The sequence below is a fragment of the Bos javanicus genome, chromosome 21, assembly GCF_032452875.1.
Source record: "Bos javanicus breed banteng chromosome 21, ARS-OSU_banteng_1.0, whole genome shotgun sequence".
In the NCBI taxonomy this organism is placed as follows: Eukaryota; Metazoa; Chordata; class Mammalia; order Artiodactyla; family Bovidae; genus Bos; species Bos javanicus.
The window spans coordinates 25,771,351-25,788,550 of NC_083888.1; the positions used below are offsets into that span (position 1 = coordinate 25,771,351).

At 47.4% G+C, this 17,200-nt stretch overlaps 1 protein-coding gene and 1 long non-coding RNA gene across 5 annotated transcripts in view; one reads left to right on the top strand and one right to left on the bottom strand.

Annotated features, from left to right (window-relative positions):
- CTXND1 (cortexin domain containing 1) overlaps positions 1 to 17,200 on the bottom strand; it is a 116,781-nt gene that overhangs the window by 44,207 nt on the left and 55,374 nt on the right. For 2 of the 4 annotated variants that reach the window (XR_009732085.1, XM_061394584.1), the window contains exons 4-5: positions 6,220 to 6,348; positions 4,810 to 5,272 (exon numbers count right to left, since the gene is read on the bottom strand). The gene's annotated coding sequence lies outside the window, so the exon portion shown is untranslated. Of the gene's footprint in view, positions 1 to 4,809; positions 5,273 to 6,219; positions 6,349 to 9,723; positions 10,090 to 17,200 lie in introns of those variants that run through there. The other 2 variants (XR_009732084.1, XR_009732083.1) reach the window with 2 other exon arrangements.
- LOC133234258 (uncharacterized) lies at positions 10,036 to 15,631 on the top strand. The gene is made up of 2 exons (XR_009732086.1): positions 10,036 to 10,175; positions 12,320 to 15,631. It is a non-coding gene; the product is annotated as an uncharacterized LOC133234258 (long non-coding RNA).

Below are 17,200 nucleotides of genomic sequence, written 5' to 3' on the forward strand. Positions count from 1 at the left end.
CACTTCCAGGACACCTGTTGGCTGTCAATGCCAACCGTTGGATGACAAATAGATGTCACCTCTGGCCAACCTGTTATGGCCACCTGAGCATGAAAATTCATGTCCATGTTCATGTTCGTGGAAAGAGCATAATATTTCAAGCCCCATGTCTGCCACGGGTGTGGACTGAAGGAGTGACTCCTTCTTGGATCTTGCTCAGTCTGCAAGGGGAACCTCAGGGTTTCTTTGTGTCACGCTGTCCCAAGGTTGAGGACGAAATGCCGTTCTGGAGTCTGCGGGGTTCTATGAGCCGAGGCATTAGGAGTGAGATCTTTTAGAGGAAGGGTCCAAACCCTTCTGGAGCCTGGCTTCCCTCCCTGGGGCATGCACACCACAGAGGATGCAAGAATGTGGCCCAGAACAGAAGGTTACCTCTTCCCAGAGTGGTGTTGGTGGTGGGCTGTCTTGCTTTATAGTAACACAGAGTTGCATTATGTAGTAGGATAAAATACTTAAAAACTTTAAGTATTTAACTAGGTACTTTAAACTAGGTACTTCCCTGGTGGTCCAGTGGTTATGATTCCACCTTTCAGTGTAGGGGACATGGGTTCAATCCCAGGTCAGGGAACTAGGATCTCACATGCTGGGTGCCAGTGACACCTGCAAGCCACACTACAGAGCCAACTAAGACCCGACACACCCAAAAATAAATATTTTAAAGAAAGCTTTAATAAAAAATACTTTAGGCATAAAAAATACCAAAAGAATCTCAAAATATTTAAAAATTCCCAGAACGGAGTATAAATTACTTGGTGGCGGTGGTTTAGTTGCTCAGTCATGTCCAACTCTTTGCAACCCCAGGGACAGTAGCTCACCAGGCTCCTCTGTCCAGGGGATGTCCCAGGCAAGAATACATACTGAACATGAAATGTGTGCCTTGAGGCCAGTTGTTTACTGAGACATAGGGGCACATTCCCTCTTCTGTCCCTGGGCCAGCAGGCAGGCAGGACATGACTAGAGGGGGCAGGCTGCAGGCACACGAAGGATGCTTGTTTGGCTGGGAGCCCCTGCTATGCTACAGGAGGGGCCTCTTAGATGGCTGGGGCAGGCTGGGGATGCTGGGATCAGGGATCCCACCCTAACCTCTTCCCAGCTAGAATGCTGTCCCTCTATGTTCCTGTTGAAATAAGTTTTCCGAGGGGGCTCCATCTGGAGGACTTGAAGCATCATCATTCCTGGAGGGATCACCTTCAGGAAAGGCCAGCATGGGGCATGTGTTCAAGAACACACAGAGGAGAGACTTCCCTGGTGGTCGAGTGGTTAGGACTTTGTGCTTCCACTGCAGGGGGTGTGGGTTCCATTCCTGGTTGGGGAACTTAGATCCCACATGCTGTACAGTGAGGCCAAAAAAAAAGAAAAAAATTTTTTTTTTAAAGAGAACACACAGAGGAAATCCATGGAGCACTGAAGTCCTTGGTGAAGCTAGAAGCAGACTCTAGAAGGGGAGGTCCACAAGGACTTCCTTTGTAAACACCTACTATGTGTTAGAGAAGCTTCCCTGATGGCTCAGTGGTAAAAGAACCTCCCTGCAATGCAGCAGATGCATAGCTTCCCAGCTGGTACAGTAGTTAAGAATCTGCCTGCCAATGCAGGAGATGAAAGAGACGCAGGTTCGATCCCTGGGTTGAGAAGATCCCCTGGAGGAGGAAATGGCAATGCACTCCAGTATTCTTGCCTGGAACATTCCATGGACAGAGGAGCCTGGTGGGCTATAGTCCATGGGCTTGCCAGAGCCAAGAGTCGGACATGAATGAGTGACTGAGCACGCACTATGTATTAGGCTCTTTCATATATATCACCAAATATGATTTCCACAACAACCCAGCAAAGAAGGCGATAGCTTCCTAAGTTTGAAACAGGGAAAGAGTCTCAGAACGAGTTAGATGATTCCCTGGAGTAATAATTGACTGTAGTAGAAACCGGTTACAGAGGGACCACTTCCCAGGCTGAAACATGAATGACCTCATTTAACTACATCGTCACAATGTGGAACCGGTCACCAGAGTTAAGTGCAACTATATATATATATATAAAGATATATATATATATATACACATATAGTGTGTGTGTGTGTGTGAGTGCTGACTCTACATCAGGAGTGATTTCCTTTTAGCAACTTCATAGGATAGGTGAGAAGAATATAGGTTTCAAAATCAAATGATCTCTGTTTGGAAGACCAGCTCTCCTACCCTGAATTAACCTTGAGTAATTCAAGTTGCTTTTCTGATCGTAAATTTCCTCATCAGGAAAATGGGGATGGTAATCCTTACTCTGGGAATTAAATGACAGCATGTAGAAAATGCTTAGCATACAATAAGTGCCCAACAAATGGAACGACTTTCAAGTATGGCTTCTCCTGGGATTTTATGAATGTGAGAACAAAAGCTCAAAAAGGCATCTGGATGAAATTAAGGTCATCTGACCAGAGGCAGAGCAGGAACTAAATGCTGATTTATCAGACACAGACCTCGGGGCTCCTTCTCCCCTGTGGACACAGGATAATTGATTTTCACAGGACTGCTCCCCAGTCATCAAGAACCATCAAGCTTTTTGATCGTAAGAAGCACAGAACACACTTGAGGAATATTTCCTTCCAAAACAAGTCAAATAGTTGAAAATGTTGCCATGTTTGATGTTTTAATGCGAACTTCAGTTATCTAAAAAATTCACTGACATGGACCAATTCCAGAGCCTCTGATGCCAAAATTCAGAACCTTTCCGGTCTTTCTCCACATCAGGACTTATTATAGCATTAGCCTCAGAGTCTTGGAACCTTGCCAATTTTATAAACACTGTTCTCTCTATTGTGGCTGGACAGGATAATTTAGGGACATTTTCCTTGATACCATTTCATTTTCCACTTACATCGTAGAAATACTGTCGAATCTAAATGACACTACACAAACCACCTTAGACTGCAGCTTTTGAGTCTGTGCTGTGATGGTGTGGCCTGGTAGTGTAAATATTTGTTGGAGAAAGATTAACAAGCAGGGCATTATATTCGGAATGGCTGCCTTTTTCATTAACCCTGTAAGAAAATACACCGGAGTGATAGCTAGTCCTCTAAATCACAACTTTCAAGCAGTTAATAGAACATTTATTTTCAGGCTAATTCAGGTTCGTACTGCTTTTAAAACCCTTTCTTTTACCATAACCTTGTCTATCTAAAATGTACATCTTAATGATCTAATGGCTGAGAATTTGCAGTAAATTTCCAAACATATTTGGGTGCAGAGATACATTATACTTCAGGCATTCGTTACTTGAATGGCATTCAGAAATATTAAACACAACTGGAAAAAAAAAGTGGGAAATTAATCACTTGGAATAAGAATATATTAAAGATTATACAGCATCAACTGACAGCTTACTCACAATATCTCTTTCGGATAAATGTGAAGTCATAGCTTCTAGAATAGATTTCCAGGGTAAGTTTGCACTTGACAATTTTCCTTCTTCTCGTGTGTCCTCAAAGCTACTACATGTCTTAGGTTGAGCCATCCCTGAAAATGTAGCTGTAATCCAAATTCAGTTTGTAAATCACATCAAAGGCCTTGGATGTTGGACTTTCTGATGTCCTAAATCCACTGTGCAGCTTTGCAGAGACCACAGATCAGGTCATTACAGTTCATCTCAAGTGGTGGATTAAGGAGAAGGAGGGAAAGGACAGGAGACTCAAGGCATCGAACCCCTAATTGACTGGATCCACACTTCATGGAAAGGAGTAAGATTGCATCCTAGACAATGATTTTCTGACTGGATTCTGGGGAGGCTCAGCTAAACCCCCATGGTGATGAAGAAGACGCTGCAAGTTAATGCAGAAGTGGACGAACATGAAAACAGACTGGAGACCCTGCCTGGGACTTCATTTCTGGATCCAAAGCCACACGATGACCTTACTGAGCATCTAGTGAGAAGGTGGATCACCTTGGTCTTTCCTGACAGGTTTTCCTTTCCAGAACGTTCCTTATGGGCCAAGAGACGATTATAAAATTCAGTTCCCTAATGCGTTCTGCCTCCCACCCCCTCAAATCACCCAGACACATTCTCCACTTTTACAGTGACGTGGGAAAAAAAAAATCTGAAACTCTGTATGAGGCTGCAGATGAGGACAAAATCAGAGGGAGCCTTGACATTTTAGACAGGCTGCCGCCAACAGAACTTTCCCCAGAAAGTTACATCTAATATGACCTTCATCAGCTACACTGAGAAGGATCTGTTCCAGGTTACTGTCAGCCACAAGAAGGGACTGAATTTTAAGCAATGAACTTAAGGAGAACAAATTTCCAACTTTGATTCAGTTTCAACTCAGACTCCCTAAACCCCTCCTTGGAGAAGAGCCGAGGACTCCGAAGGGAGAGGGTACAGCTCGAGGGAGTGACGGTGCTTGGAACACAGCCCAGCGCTCTTCCAGGCTTTACAGACCCGAGCCCCGCAGCCGAACACGGACTGCTGCAACGCAGAGCCGGCGCGGCTCCCACCCCGGCCGCCCCAAGCTGCTGCTACCTGCCGGCGCCGTCCGGCCTCCCCTGTCCATCCAGGCGCACTCAGGGCGCCGTGCCACCGGAAGGGGTCCCGGCCCCGGGTGGCCATGCGGGTCTCCTCGAGGCGGCGGATCTCCTCCAGCAGATCCTCTGCGCGCGGCCGGCCGGCTGGCTCCGTGGCCGGGGACCACCCCTCTTCCTCACCGTGCCCCACGCGACGCCCCGGTCCCCCGACCGCGCTGCGCTCCGGCCCCGCAGGGACCCGGGATGCGCCCGCAGTGCTTACCTGGCGAGGCAGTCCGGTGCGCTCGCTGCGGCGCGTGCTGGTCGGTGGCGCGGGGGGCGCTGCCCAGGCCGGGCTGGGCGGGCTGCGGCTGAGTCAGCGCCCCGGCGGCGCGGGCGAGACCCGGCCAGCCGCCGAGAGGGGGCTCTGAGCGGAGCGGCGGCCGTCCTGGCATTTTAAAGGCGAGGCAGCTGGATGCTGTTCAAGCGGAAACGCAGGGAGAAACTTCAGCCCCTGGGGCAGAGCAGAGCGTGGGCCGCGCGGAGGGGGCCCGGGAGCCCCTTGCCGGCGCACACACCAGCCTAGGCTTTTCTGATACGCTCTTCACAAGCTCTCCCTTCAGATTTTTCCTTTATGGGAAAGCGAACACCTCTCTCAGGGCATCCTCCTTCCTGCATTATGCTTTTTAGTGAGACCAACGTTTGCATCAAAGTTAGGAGCAAGACCAGGAGGCCAGCTGGAAAGTCTGGTGAATGCAATTAGACAAGAAAAGGAAAAGGGGGTTAAAACATTGAAGTTGTGCATTTGTAAACAAGCCAGAAATGGGAGGGGGAGCTTTTTAAATACTGGGAAGTAGGAGAAAAACAGTGACTATATGCAGTAGAAGTGATTGTCTAACTGAAAAATCTGAACTGAAGATTGAATGAAATAGACGCCTTTTCCAAGGAACTGGCCGATTACAAAGTAAAGATACCAAATTAAGTCTTCTCCTGTATTTACTAACCAGTTAGAAATGCCAGTGGTGGTTGGGGGCGGGGGGGGGGGATCCCATTTTTACTACTAACAAAACCGTAAAAAGCTAGGAGTATAAATTTACCAGGCAATATCTCCTACTTGGTCAATTTATATTCTTAACTTTTTATGGTTTTGCTAGTAGTAAGAATGGGATTTTTTCCCCACTGACATTTCTAACTGGTTAATATTGATAAATGCATAAGAATATCTTTTGCTTGGGCTTTCCAGGTGGTGCAGTGGTAAAGAATCTGCCGGCTAATACAGGAAATATTAATACAGGGTTCGATCTCTGGGTAGGGGAGAAGGAGGACATTGCAACCCACTCCAGTATTCTTGCCTGAAAAATCCCATGGACAGAGAGCCTGGCGGGCTACAGTGCATGGGGTCGAAAAAAGTTGGACACAACTGAGCAACTGAGCGCGTGGGTGCATGGATGCGTGCGCACCCCCCCACCCCCACACACAAACCCACCCACCCCCCCACACACACACCCCCACACACACACCCCCCACACACACACCCCCCACACACACCCACCCCCCCACACACCCACCCCCACACACACCCACCCACCCCCCACACACACACCCACCCCCCCACCCCACACACACACACCCACCCCCCACACACACCCCCCCCCACACACACACCTTTTACTTTGTTAAGAGCAGTGCTTACTCTGGGATGAAAAGAAGCAAATATTGTAACCTTGTCGAATTCTCTTTACTTTAAATTCAATCCAGTCGTCTTCAAATAGAATCTTCTATTTGTCAAGTAGAATCTTCTTTTTCACTGATTCTAGGTCTCCTGTGGAAGTGTAAAGACAGAACAGTCAACAAAATGTTGATAAGAAAGAAAGTAAGAGAAACTAGGCCTGTTGGATGTTGAAATGAAAGAATGCATAAGTAAATAAATATGTGCATAAGTAAATAAATAAAATGCTGCATTGACTGAAGCCTTACCACTTAAGGAAGTGCTTTACATGTATTAATGCAATTTGATGCTCACAACATACCTGTGATGCAGATACTAATATTGCCGCCACTTCAAGATAAGAAAATGCAGGCTCTGTAGGATAAACAGAATCACACAGCTAGAAGTGCGGGATTATGGATGTGAGGCAGACACCCTGCTTCCATAACCTATGCATCTGTGTTTAAGCCTCTGTCACACTACGTTGCCTTTATCACAAAGCAACGGTAATTAAAACAGCATGTTACTGCCCTAGAGATGACTGTTCAGTAGAGCAGGTCGAAGAGCCTAAATTTAGTACACAGGAAACTGTGGTGTTAAAAGGTGGCGCTTCAAGTTGCTAGAATAGAGACATTTTTCCAAAAATGATATCGGATTAGTGGAAGCCGATTTTCTACCTAGTTCCCTAGCCCCAAATAAATTCCAAATCCATCAAATACGAAGTGTGAAAAAATGAAGCCAAAAAATAATTAGATGACTATATAGGTGAATATTTGTCGTAAACCTGGGATTGTGAAGTTCTTTCTAAATATATCATGAAAACATAAAAGACTGATAGGTGTGATTTAAAAATCCAAATGTCTTTGTTAAAAAAATGCACCATAAAATGAGTTAAAAAGCAAATAACAGAATTCCCTGGTGATCCAGTGATTAAGACTCCATGCTTCAGGAGCCACAGGTTTGATTCCTGGTTGGGGAACAAGATCCCACACGCCACATGGCATGGCCAAATTAAAATAATAATAATAATATCATTAAAAATAATAAATAATAAAAATGTAAACCATTTAGCAGGGTGTCACTGAGTGGGTTCAGTCCTCTAATTAACCTTTCAAAAATGATATTTGCCCAGCTGCCCCTACTCACCATCTACTGGGAGCAAATCAGTGGCATTCGTCGTAAAAGGATGTCAAGTTTCTGCTGAGTTTTTAATTCAGAGGTCGTCATCAACAAAATTAGTTAAGTGTCACTCACTTGCACCTGATTAGAAGTTCACCAACCTGTATGTCATTCTAAACTTGAAAAATTACTAAGCAAAAGAATATAGAGAAAGCTAGATAGTCTAGTCATTATAAGCCAATATTGAATAATATGGAAAATGCTTTTAGTTTAATATTAAATGATAAAATGCAGCATATAAGCTATATATCTTACAATCTTAATTTTAGTTTTATTAAAATATACAGAATATGCTTACGCAGATAATTCATAGAAAAAATACTGGAAGAAACCAAAGCACTTATCTCTCACAGGTCATTTTTATTCTGACAATTTTGCCTGAAGTTCCATGTTTTCTAGAATGGATAAGTGGTGCCTCCTGACAACCTCTTCCAGTGCTAGTGTTATTCTGACCTCTAGTAGCCTCTGGTTCTCACTTTCTGACACAGGAACTGCTAATCTGTAGTGTAATCATAGTTTCCAAAAGCCTGAGGATGGATCTGCTGTCAGGCTGACTGACCATTGTCGATCTAAGTCCTAACAGTTTGTGTTTTCCCCACAGCCCCAGTTTTGTATTATCTTTAGTAATCAAGAGAATAACAACAGGGACATCACTTGGTGGCTCTTTGAGTGCTGGAGTTGGCTTGCACGGAAGCCTGCCTTCTTTGGAAAGACTACAAGTAGGATTACCTCCTAGTGGCTCAGATGGGAAAGCATCTGCCTACAATGCAGGAGACCCAGGTTTGATCCCTGGGTGCAGAAGATCCCCTGGAGAAGAAAATGGCAACCCACTCCAGCATTCTTGCTTGGAGAATCCCCATGGACAGAGGAACCTGACAGGCTATAGTCCATGGGGTCACAAAGAGTCAGACATGACTGATCAACTAAAACTTTCACAAGTAGGGTGACACCAACCATCTCCTGCAGACTCTGCTCTTCCCTGCTTGGAGATGTCATCATTGGCATCAGCTTGTCCCTCCAGTGATGCCACTGAAAGCCCAGAGTCTGTTCCTTGGGTGCCTAGTAATTCACAGGTATCAATGCATTGTCTGCAGCAGGTGACAAGCACTATGGCCTCGTCAGGAAGCAGACATGTAGCATCCTGGCTCCCAGTTCCTGCCAGTGGCCCAGGGATCCTTTAACTTCAGTGGTGGGATTCGCAAGCAGACAGTTGGAAAATATTTCCAAAGTCTCTGGCTCTAACCCAGCGTGGGATGGATTATGGCTGAACGCAGTAGGTTTTCCATCTGAGCAGATGCTCAGCAAGGCAGCGGAGGGAAGTGGTATCCTAGGTGCTAGTACAAGCCTGCACTAGCTTGCAAGAGCCAATTTTAAATTTTTGGAAAATTTCAAGGCAGTGTGTAAGTCATCGGTGGCTTGAAATCACCCGTAACATTGTTAGCAGTCTTCCCTGGTGGCTCAGTGGTAAAGAATCTGTCTGCCAATGCAGAAGATGCATATCTGATCCATGGGTTGGGAAGATCCCCTGGGGGAGAAAAAGGCTTGGGGCTGGGGAGTGTTGTACTGGTTGGTCTCCAAGGCTCCTTCTCTACCCAAGGTTCCTTAATGCCCCGGGCCAGGGCAAGGCAGCCTGCCATCTGTGGCTGGCTGCTTGGTGGTTTCAGTAGAATTGTGGTCTTCTCTTGAGTCCCGCAGAGGGAGCATAGCCAGAGAAACCAGCTTTGCTGTTGGTGAGGAGGTTCAGAAAACAGACTCCTCTCTGCCTTCAATCCTCAAGTTATTTTCCATTATGTTTTCTTACTCTCCACTTACTAGTTCTGGTTCTATCTACAGAATACATTCAGAATTTGACCACCCCTCCAAGCAGTGGTCTGAGCTACCCTCCATAAAAACCTACCACTGCTGGGACTTCCCTGGTGGTCCTGTGGTTAAGAGTCCACCTTCCAATACTGGGGACACGGGTTCAATCCTCGGTGGGGGAACTAAGGTCCTGCATTCTGTGGGGCAACTACTGAACCTTTAGTAGAGAGAGAAGCCCGCAGCGCAAGGAAAGATCCCACATGCCCCAACTAAGACTCAATGCAGCCAAAAGTAAATAAATATTTTAAAGATAAATAAAACAAAAGGTCTCTTTAAAACAAAGGAACAGGGACTTAGCTGGTGGTCCAGTGGTTAAGACTGTGTTCCCAATGCAGGGGGCCTGGATTCAACCCTGATCAGGGAACTAGATCCCACAGGCCGCAACTAAGACCCAGTGCTGCCAAAAAAAACCCCAAAACAAAACAAAAAACGAACAGATGAAAAACCTACCACTGCTTTGCAAAAATCTCCATGGATTTTCCATTTCACTCAGCATACCAGTCAAAGTCTTTTGATGTAGGAGATCCTTCTGGTCCTTCTCTACCCTAACCTCCAGCCCCTTCCTGGCTCCTGCTTCTTCAGCGTGAGAGTCAATAAGCTCTTCTGCATCCTCAGATCCTTCCTGCCCCACGGGCCTCTGCACTTCCTGCTTTCTCTATTAGGACATTTTTTTCTTCAGAGATCATCAAGAATAACTCCTTCCCTCTTTCCTTTGCTCAAAGGTAAGATAACTCCTGTGACCATTGTATGCAAAATAGGAACTCGGAGCTTTCTACTGTCTCCCTTACCTTGCTCTGTTTATTTGTAGCGTTTATCCCTGATGTGCTTGCTCAGCCACATCTGACTCTTTCCCACCCCATGGACTATAGCCCCCAGGCTCCTCTGTCTGTGAGATTCCCCAGGTAAGAATACTGGAGTGGGTTACCATTGCCTGTTCCAGGGGATCTTCCCTACTCAGGGATTGAACCCCGGTTTCCTGCATTGGCAGGCAGATTCTTTACCACTAGCACCACCAGGGAAGCCCTGCTGTCCTTACTTGTATATTTGTTTGTGGTCTGTCTCTTCACTTGAGAGCATGTTCACATGGGCAGGACACTGTTTTCTTAGGTTCTGTGTCTTTAGCAATGGGCCTGAGTTGAGGACATGTATGGTCAGGTGGGGTGCCTGGTGTGGAGGTGAGCCTGTTGCCTTGGTGAGGATGAGGGAGCCCCGGCCTCCCATGCTGGGTGTTAGGCACTGGCGGAGGGTCTGCCTGTGAAAGCTCAGCTGTGAGCTTCTCCGGGTCTGGCCATGTCGCCACCCAAAGGAAGCCTGCTTGCCTCATAGACCTGAGAAGAGGAGACCTAAAGACCCCCAGGAAGACCAGAGGGGTCACTTCAGGAGGAGCTTGGAAAGGGCTCCCGGGCAGGATTCTGCACATGACCTGGAACCAGCCTTTTGCTCTCTCTGGTCGCCTTTTCTCCACTGGACTAGAACACCCTGAGCTTCAGCTCTTATGTTCCATTCCTGGATGGGCGGAGGAAGCGGCTTTTGAGGGAAAGATTTGGAAAATCTGCAGCTGCTGGCTGTTGTTTGAATCGCGGTAGTGTTTCCGTCTGTGTTCTGGGCTCTGCCGCTGCTGCTGAGGCTTGCCTGTGGGGTCAGCTCCCCCGCCCTCTTTCCGAGCCCTGAGCTTCAGGGCCAGGACCTTTAGGCTGATTCATGCCCTCAATGAGCTGGAAGGGCAGTGGGCAGCAGGTTCTGGTGCCAGCCCGTCCTTCCTCTTTGCATTTTGCGGAGGTCTGATGGATGACCCAATCTTTAACAAAGAGGCTCCAGGGAAGGAGATGGTGGTCCTGTCAGCCAGACCAGCTCAAGGCACGCAGGGCCCTTTTTCCTACGAAATCTGTGCAGGCAGGGTGGAGGAGGCAGGAAATGAGAGCTGGTTGGCAGGTGACGAAATGGAGAGTATAGGGAGGTTAAGTACATGGTCCAAAGTACTGAGACTTCAGTCTCAACTCCCAGAACTAGGGCATCTCTCTTGAGCCTTCATCTGAGGCACTTTCTGCCACATCCAACCGCCTGGCCTGCCAGTGTCACGTTCCTCCTCTTGAAGTCGACATTGCAAATGTGTGGTCACGTGGCACCAGACCTCCCGGTCTACCACCTCCCTAGGTTCTGCCAAGTCAAGAACTCAGGGTGTTTAGCTTGAAGGAGAAGACTCAAGGGTGTTGATGCTCAGCATCACTCAGGGCCTGAAACGCAGAGAAGGGAGAAAAGTTCGGAGGAAGTGCAGGAGGGAGGTATCAGGCCAGCCCATGGCACTGTTCCTTGTTCCCAAAGTCTCCCAAAGAGGGACATGCTGCTCTTCTGTAGTCTGACTTCTTCATTCTTCTTTGCTTTGGATTGGAGGAAAGTCACAGAAAGAGGCCGACATTGCAATAGATGTGTGTCTTGGCTGAGCAATGAGATCCCTAGTAGTAGCAATTTAGTTGCTGTGTAGTGTCCAACTCTTCGGGACCCCATGGACTGTAGTCCGCCAGTCTCCTCTGTCCATGGGATTTCCCAGGCAAGAATACTGCAGTGGGTTTCTATTTCCTCCTCTAGGGGATCTTCCTGACCCAGGGATTGAACCCAGGTCTCCTGTATTAGGCGGATTCTTTACTGTCCAACCCACCAGGGAAGCCCCAATGAGACCGTTAAGGATGAACAACTGCTGCCTGCTTTCCCTGTGAAAGACAGGGAGAAACCAAGGAGATGCTGCAGGCTTCTCTTCCTCTGGAACTGAGCGAGGCTCTAAAGGATAAGAAGACCTTTGTAGCCAACTTGAAATTTTAGGGAGCCCCAACTTTTCTCTGTGGTTATCTTCTTGGTGAGGCAGAGAAAAAATAAATCTTAAAAAAGAAATAGGTGCATAGTAGAGAACAAACATATGGATACCCAAAGGGGAAAGGGGGCTGGGAGGAATTGGGAGATTGGGATTGACATATATACACTTCTATGTATAAAATAGATAACCACTGTATAGTAGTGTTATTGTCACTCTGCTCATTTAACTTCTATGCAGAGTACATCATGAAAAACGCTGGGCTGGGTGAAGCACAAGCTGGAATCAAGATTGCCGGGAGAAATATCAATAACCTCAGATATGCAGATGACACCACCCTTATGGCCGAAAATGAAGAACTAAAGAGCCTCTTGATGAAAGTGAAAAAGAGAGTGAAAAAGTTGGCTTAAAGCTCAACATTCAGAAAACGAAGATCATGGCATCTGGTCCCATCACTTCATGGGAAATAGATGGGGAAACAGTGTCAGACTTTATTTTTGGGGGTCCAAAATCACTGCAGATGGTGACTGCAGCCATGAAATTAGAAGATGCTGACTCCTTGGAAGGAAAGTTATGACCAACCTAGACAGTATATTAAAAAGCAGAGACATTACTGTGCCAACAAAGGTCCGTCTAGTCAAGGCTATGGTTTTTCCAGTGGTCATATATGGATGTGAAAGTTGGACTATAAAGAAAGCTGAGTGCTGAAGAATTGATGCTTTTGAACTGTGATGTTGGAGAAGACTCTTGAGAGTCCCTTGGACTGCAAGGAGATCCAACCAGTCCATCCTAAAGGAGGTCAGTCCTGAGTGTTCATTGGAAGGACTGATGCTGAAGCTGAAACTCCAATCCTTTGGCCACCTGATGAGAAGAACTGACTCATTTGAGAAGACCCTGATGCTGGGGAAGATTGAGGGCAGGAGGAGAAGGAGACGACAGAGGATGAGATAGTTGGATGACATCACCGACTCAATGGACATGAGTTTGGGTAAACTTTGGGAGTTGGTAATGCACAGGGAGGCCCAGTGTGCTGCAGTCCATAAGTCGCAAAGAGTCAGCCACGACTGAGCGACTGAACTGAACTGTATAGCACAGGGAACTCTACTCAGTGTTCTGTGATGACCTAAATGCGAAGGAAATCTAAAAACGAGCGGATATATATATACATATAGCTGGACTTCTCTGGTAGCTCAGACGGTAAATCTGCCTACAATTCAGGAGACCTGGGTCCAATCCCTGGGTCCGGAAGATCTCCTGGAGAAGGGAATGGCAACCCACTCCAGTACTTTTGCCTGGAAAATTCCATGGACAGAGGAGCCTTGTGGGCTACAGTCCATGGGGTTGCAAAGAGTTGGAAGTGACTGAGCTACTTCACTTTCACTTTCTTTCATAGCTGAGTCACCTTGCTGTACAGCAGAAACTAAGACAACATTGTAAAGCAACTATTCGCCGATAAAAGGTAATTAGAAAAAAAGAAAAGCCTGGACTCCAAATGGTTACAGCCACAATGTGGTAGAACTTTTATCAGTCAGGCTCCTTGAAGGTCTATGTGGAGCAGAGCTCCCTGCTGACCCCTACTGGTCATGGACAACTTCAGCAAGAAAAAGATTTCGTAGCATTCAACAACTGACATTTGTTAGTTACATTTTGCACAGCATAACCCAGCCCATACAATGTCCAAATATGAGTCTTCTGCATTGGCAGGCAGACTGTTTACCGCTGAGCTACCAGAAAAGCCCATGTATGCATATGTGTGTGTATGTGTATATGTAACTATATGTGTCTGTGTGTGTATATGTGTGTATGTATGTGTGTTGAGAGCTGGTACTGAGGTGTGTTCCTGCCCCCAAGAAGATTAGGATGAAGTTGGTGCTGCAAAGCCCCGTCTACTGTGAACCCTCTTTCCCATCCTTGCTGAAGCCTGGCGCTACTCCTCCTCTGAGAACGTGGCCTCCTCATCCCATTCAAGTCCTCTTGAAGTGGGACTGAGCCCCAGCTTCCCTTCTGCTTTACCCCCAGAGACAGGCACCCACTGTTGCTTTAAGGGGCTCCTCGGATGCTCTGGGCAAGCAGAAGGCAATGACAAATGGCTAGGGGTAGGTGGACTGCAGAGTTTCCGGGACTCACAGAGTTCTCATTATAGTCCGGATCCTAGGTCTGTGGTTCCTGACTCTCCTGCGAGTGGGTCTGGACAGATGCTTCCCAGGAAGCCCTCAAAAGCCCACAGTCCCCTGCAGAGCCATAAGGATCCCCGCTCCCAAATGGACCACTTGCCTCATAATCCCCAGGCATCCTGGTCCCCTCGGGGCTGGGTATGAGGGCTCAGTGCCAGGCACCACTGGCATCTCCCCAGATCCTCTGACTCCAGGTTCCAAACCTCAGCATTTTCTGCCAGATGGGGCGCAGTTCTAATTCAAGTAAGCTGTGCCTCCATGAAGGTATGAGCCAGCGGAAGACAGGAAGAACTGAGAGATAAGACTTTAAAAGCTTTGAGCTTGAGGTAGGAAAGGAGAGAGGCTGAAATGAAATCTAAGGCCACTCAAATCTCTGTCTGTCATCAATTCTTATCTTCTCCCCTAAGGCTGATGAATTTGTCATTGAAAAGGGTCAGCCAGACAGTAGTGGAGCGAGAGTTCTGGGTACCCTTTACTGTAATTTCTATTGCCATGGTCACTGCCGATGTCCCTTCGATGACCTGCCTCCAGAGAGCCTGAACATTCAGAATGCAGGGCAATGACCTGCCGTCTCTAGCTACAGAAGAAGGAGGGGACCCCAGTTGTTTGTGTCTGCTATTCTTGTATCCTGTGCCTGGTAATTTCATATTCCCCGCAAGCCTGCCAAAGAATGACAAATATTTCTCTCATTGTCTCTCCCTCCCTATCCACACACACATATGCCTCTTCCCTCTTGTCTCTGACTCTGCCTCTGTCTGTCTCTCTCTCTATCACACACACATACATACACACACTCATATAACAAGTTATCTACCAGGTTGCCATCGTAGATTCAGTGAATGAAGAAGACAGAGTCTGTGTTCTCGCAAAATGTATAATCCAGTGGTTAGAGTTGCATTAAAGAAATGTGTACATGCCACAGAGAAGAACAAAACCTGACCCCATGTTGGGTCTGTTTCTTCTACTTTAACCTTAGCTTCCTGTTGCTATTGGTCCTCTCAGCACTGAAAGGATGCTGTCTATAGCTCTAAGCACATATAATGGCCTGCCTCAGGGAACCCTGCTGCTCTGCCTGATGTTAAACTAAAGTGCCTTTGTTCAGCCCCCAGGGAGACACCCTGACCCTGCCCATCTGTGAGTGGCTACAGGAAAGAAGGAATTAACACATCCCCATTTAACACATCCTGTCCCCAGTGCTGGCCAAGCCAGGACATGTTTTGTAAGACTCAACGACCGTTTTACTTTACCACCTCACCTCCTGCCCTTCTCTGTTCTATAAAAAATCCAGACCCTGGTAAGATGGTACTCTAGGACACTAGTCCACCATCTTTTCAGATGCCTGGCTTTTCAAATAAAGTCACTGTTCCTTGTCTCAGCACCTCATCTCTTGATTATTGGTCTGTTGTGCGGCAAGCAGCTGCTACTGCTGCTGCTAAGTCTCTTCAGTCGTGTCCGACTCTGTGCAACCCCATAGACAGCAGCCCACCAGGCTCCCCCGTCCCTGGGATTCTCCAGGCAAGAACACTGGAGTGGGTTGCCATTTCCTTCTCCAATGCATGAAAGTGAAAAGTGAAAGTGAAGTCGCTCAGTAGTGCCCGACTCTTCGAGACCCCATGGACTGCAGCCCACCAGGCTCCTCCATCCATGGGATTTTCCAGGCAAGAGTACTAGAGTGGGGTGCCATTGACGAGTTTGCAATTGTATTGTGTCATCATGGAGCATCACAGGGAGGTCTAAGAGAATTTAACAGGATGTGGGCACTTGGGGAGGCTTCCTGGAGGCAGTGACATTTGTGTGGACACTTACAATGAGAAGGAGTTATTAATAGAAGACAAGGATTAGGGAGAGGGAGGTAGCAGCATATGTGAAGGTCCTGAGGTATCAATGAGCTCCACGTGGCAGGGAAGCAGCTGAAGGAGGGCTAGGGTAGAAGTGGGCATGGCAGGAAATAAAGCCAGAGCGGGAGCAGAGGTCAGACACGAATGACCTTGGAGGCCCCACAAGGATTTTGCCCTCATTCTAAGAACAGTGGGTGGCCTGAGCATGGTTCTAGGAAGAGGGACACTTGGTCAGATTTGCATCTTTTTAAGAAAATTTATTTATTTATTTATTATTTTATTATTTTGGCCATACTACACTGAATTTGAGATCTTAGTTCCCTGAGAAGGGATCGAGCCTGAACCCCTGCAGTGGAAGCAGGAAGTCCTTACCATTGATTGGACCACCAGCGAAGTCTCCATATTTGCATCTTAAAGCCACCTGGGGAGAACTACAGGAGAGCAAGGTAGACGCAGGTGTCCATTCAGAGGGACCAAGGTGGCAGTGAGGATGGAAGAAGAGAAGAGGGACATTCAGACATGCTTGAGTAGAGCTAATGGGACTCGGTGGGAACTAGTTTTGGGTGTTTCGAGAGAGGGGCCTGCCAGGGACAGTGCTCAGGGTTTTAGCTTGAGCCATCAGGTGAGGTTCGGGCCGAGAAGTCCTTCACTGAGGTCACGAGTGGATCTGGGGACAATTGATCATTGTTCAGACTTGACATGTTAGGGTGCCTGTGAGGTACTCAAGTGGGGATTTCTGTGAGGTCCACGGAACAGGCGCTCAGAAGAGAGGCAAAATTGTGGGGATATGTGGGTAACTGAAGTCCTGCAGCAGACTGACTGCCTGGGGGACAGCAGAGACTTCAAGAAGAGGGCTCCAGGGTTTACTTCCTGAGGGAGGAGGATGAACTGGCTAAGAAGAGGGGCATAGAGTGGCAGAGGGCAATCTTGGGGAAGGTGCCAACCACACCAAGGGAAGTTCTTTCAAGAAGGAGGATGTGTTGGACGCCATCGAGAGCCTGGAAAAGCAAGTCAGTGGAGATGGATAAGCAAGCCTGGGGCTCAGCATGTCAGAGTTGTGAACAGTCTTGAATTTCCGCTAGAACAAGTGTGGTGGGGGTAATGGAGGG